General features: G+C 36.1%; 1 pseudogene across 1 annotated transcript; it reads right to left on the minus strand.

Annotated features, from left to right (window-relative positions):
• Nucleotides 1-1,419: 1,419 nt before the first annotated feature.
• LOC308510274 (dolichyl-diphosphooligosaccharide--protein glycosyltransferase subunit MAGT1-like) lies at nt 1,420-2,397 on the minus strand (annotated as a pseudogene). The gene has a single exon. The product of its transcript is annotated as a dolichyl-diphosphooligosaccharide--protein glycosyltransferase subunit MAGT1-like (transcript).
• Nucleotides 2,398-4,324: the final 1,927 nt, after the last annotated feature.

Below are 4,324 nucleotides of genomic sequence, written 5' to 3' on the forward strand. Positions count from 1 at the left end.
CATCTCAATTTTTCATGGTTTTCTTTTCCCTTTCTAGGGGGAGTCCTTCTCCTAAACACAAGGTTATTAAAATATGTTGTAACTATAATACAGAAACCAATTTAACCAGATGAGCCTTTTTTTATTCACTTTGGTACAAATGAAATATGCAACAATCTCTAATTTGCAGAAACATTTTAGGCATTTTGAAGTTACAATGATTTTAGCATTAACCTACATTTTCGTTATAGAGTGGCCCTTAAATAAAAGAAAACTGGGGAGACACAATGAACCTGAAATATTTCCAAATACAGTATAGTTACCACCACACTCATGCAGAAATCATAATCCTGTATTTAGAGATACTTTTTTAACATCTACAGCCACCAAGAATCATAGCTAGCACTGTATTTCAGTAGGAAAGATGGAGACAGAGGAGGATTGGCTAGTCTTCTTTTCCAGAAGCTACACATGTACTCCAAGAATAGTGTTCCATTTTCAGAGGATCACATATGATTTCTCTGCCCAAAAGGAAAGATATGAAAAGTATACACAAACATGCCAAATGGGAAAGCTAGGAATGGATTCCTGAGGCAGTTATCTGTAACAGGCCAATGCAGGAACAGCTGCATTCATGCACCACCCCCACCCTTTTGGATAAGATAACAAACTGTAATGCAGGGACTCAGCTCCTGCCCCCTGCACAAGAAAGCACAATATGGTGAGGCCAAAAAGAAACAACAACAAAGCCATAGATAGGGGAGTCATACCACTATATTCTCAATGGCGGCTGGTCTAGACGCAAAAGCAAACATCCGCCAGTACCCCACCGAGGGGTCTTCCTGCACCCCAGTCTCACTGGCAGCCTGGGGAGACACAGGGAGTAGAGTCAACAGGATCCGCAACCCACAAACTGCTTGCTAACCACACTTGCTAGCCACAATCTGTTCTTACTAGCGTAGCCACGGCAGTTATATTCATGGCTAATGGCAACTGGTTACAGCTGGTGGCCATCTGATCACATCTGAAGGCCATCTACTGCCCAAGCCAGCACCTTTCCACGTGAGGTCAACAGCCTGGAAACTTCTCTGGGACTCCATCCCTACATAAACTAAAGAAAGCAGTTTTGAATCTTCTCCTAATTACAAGAAAGTAGTAGCTTTAAAATTTTTATAACATGTTTAATACTACTAAATTAAATGTTCCATAAAGTTCATTAGGGAGGGAAGGTAAAGAGGAAAATTGTACCAAATACTTCAAGATTTTGGAAATTGCTGTTAAGTCATGACACACCTTTTTTGGTTAAATGATTAAATATTTAAATCATTTGAAAGAAAAAGAGTTAATATGAAATACACAAACTTCATTCTTCTTTTCATACACAGCATTTTCATTTTTCAATTTCCACGATTCCAGTGTTTACATGTTATAGAATTCCTTTTACCTCATCAGAAAGCTATATGGATATCTATGATATTTCTTAATAGATCTGAAAACAGAGAGCATACAACTGAAGAATATGAGTCTAATACCAGCCATACACATCATCTTTCACTTTCCAATATCCATGTCAAATGTAGCAGCTTTGCATAAAAGCACCATCCCTAAGGTAACACTATTAAACAGAAGAACAATGTGTGTTTTTAGCTAAACCTGGGCTTGGCTGCTTCCATGGATATAATTCAAATGTCCTATGTGGGGATTCTTATGAGCATATGGTGGCCGCTCATATGATTCCACATTTGACCAGATGTCATAGCAAGCACAAAACACAAAGCTGCAAAAACCCATCCAGTTCTCTTAAAGAGAAATTCTACATTGCTTCTTAGAGATACACAAGTCCACCAATAACAGCTGGAAACAATCCCAACATAAAGGACCAGCATAATTTGGGGGTCTGATTACTCTAATATTGACATCAGTCTGTCAGCAATCTACTGGGCAACGTGCTCAGCTGAAAAACTACTCACCTGTAACTCATATGTATCACCCCGTTTGGATTTCCCTTTGGCAGGAAAGTTGATGAAAGTTGCAGCTGAACATGTTCAGCATCTGAAATACATCAGAGACTTCATCGAAATCCACCATAGCAAAAAACATCTTTTGGTAAATGCACTGGAGTATCGCCAGGAGTTTGCCAGGATGCGGAATTCTTTAGCTTGCTTGCACACAACACATTGTCTATGAAGTTGGAGAGCCATGAACATGACAATAACGGAGAAGTTTCAGGCGCGGGGGAGGGAGAGTGGGGGTTGATGCTTTAACAAACCGATGGAACTTGTATTAATTCATTCTAATTACAGGTCTTTTGTTGGTCAAGTCTATTAGTTGACTAACCTTTTCAGATAACACCATCTCCCTCTTTCTTTGGGCAGAGGCAGAGGGAACCCCAGAAATGAGCAGCAGAGCCACCACCATGGTTGCAGCAACGCTGCCATGTTTGCTCTTCTCCCTTTGCATTAGTTTTTGTCTCAATTTTAATCTTCGATTCTCCAAGATTTTCCATGGTTGCTGTGGATAATAGGTATACTTTGGGATGTATGCATTAGTTTTCAAAAGGGAAATAAAATAAAATGTGATATTCTTCCTTGGAGTAGAATTTATGTCACATAGTGTAAATTAAAATCAATATAAATTTTCATATTAGCTCTTATTGATGGGGAAAATAAGATATTTTCAAAACTACCTTAAAAATAAAAAGTGGATTTTCCTCTCAGGATACCTTTTCAGGGTTTCAGTCCCTGGGAGAGAATGTGGTGTGCTATTATTAAACCTTGTGAACTCTTGACCCTGGTTCATGTAACGACAGTGAAAACAGGTCCCAGTTATTAAAGAAATCTTGACATATACACATTCTTTCTTTTATAGTGAGAAATAAAAGGTTTTCCTTTACTCTGGGGAAAGGCTATTAAAGTTGAATATTACAATGTTCTCTAAGGGTGAAAGAAGTTCTTTTTCACACTCCAAGGGAAGTGTATATTTCACTCTTTAATATTTTCGTGTAAATGCATGATATAGAGGTGATTTGTGATGTTATAAAGAGCAATAAAAAGTGAAAGCAAAATAAGTCCATTAAGAATATGAACTGTTAAGTATCCTTCCTATAAAAGAAAGAATGAAAAACATTCCTGTTAGACTAACTTCCAAAAATTTATTATTTAAATTATTATGTGGAGGTGCCATTTATTGTTATAAAGGGGTCAAACGAGTCAAGTAAGTAATTTTGTGTTACACATTATTCAAGAATTTATCATATATGCAAATAATTTATTTCACGACAAGTCACGCGAACTGAAATGCAGACTACATTTTCTATCAGTCTTTATTTCAGGAAGTTGAATTTTGTGATGTTGTAAAATAATGGTGAGTAAATCTTATTTAAGATTTTTTTCCTTATTTCCTACTGTGGTTTTATGTCCAAAGATGTTAAAATTCCATAAGAATTCAGAAATTCTGTTGCAATTTTGCTGTAACACAACTGTATAGTGAGATGGATGATTTGCTATTTATAGTGATTTATAATATTTTTTCATGACTCCAAAGCAGACTCAAGGATATAACAAAACATCTGTTTTCTTGATTACATTTTGCTTTTGAGACACAGCTTTTAAAAGAAAGAGAAAATAAGAGAGAGAGAGAGAGAGAGAGAGAAAGGAAGAAGAGAGAAGAAAAGAAGGGACAAAGGGGAAGGGGGGAAGGAGTAAAGGAAGGAAGCAGGGAAGGAAGAAAGAGAGAGATGCATTAATTCAGTAGGCAATAAAAATAATGATATTTATGTGATTTTGCCAGCTATAAGTGTCAATTTAAAAAAAAACGATCTCTCTCAAAGTCAGTCCTAAATTACTGACTAACATAGATACAGAACTATACTACACAGCAGAAAATTCTTGGGGAGATCCTGTTTTCTAGTACATATAAACACAATATTTAAATATGAACTAAATATGCAAAGAAACATTTACAAGTTAAAGTTTTATTGTTCTTTGGAAGTAGATTTTATTAACATATAGCAATCCTTGTCTTCAGGTTCCAGAAGTGGTAGTGCTCTATTATTCAGTACAGTAAATGGAATGAAGAAACCCATTTGCAGGCTACAAAGTGAGAACTGAAGAATACTTTGGGGTGATTGGTTAGGACAATTTTTAACACGTTAACATGCTTTGCTTTTTCAAATGCATATTGCTTTCAACACTCAAAAAAGCAAAAACATCTTTTAGAGTCAACATTTGATTTAATAGATCTTAGTTTGCTGTAAAATGTCATATTTTCATCTCTGCCAGATTAAAATTGAAGTAAGTAAAATTATGGGACACACAAGCAGAAAATAATCCAATGTTCTGATATA

The sequence above is a fragment of the Rhinolophus hipposideros genome, assembly GCF_964194185.1.
Source record: "Rhinolophus hipposideros genome assembly, chromosome: 2".
In the NCBI taxonomy this organism is placed as follows: domain Eukaryota; kingdom Metazoa; phylum Chordata; class Mammalia; order Chiroptera; family Rhinolophidae; genus Rhinolophus; species Rhinolophus hipposideros.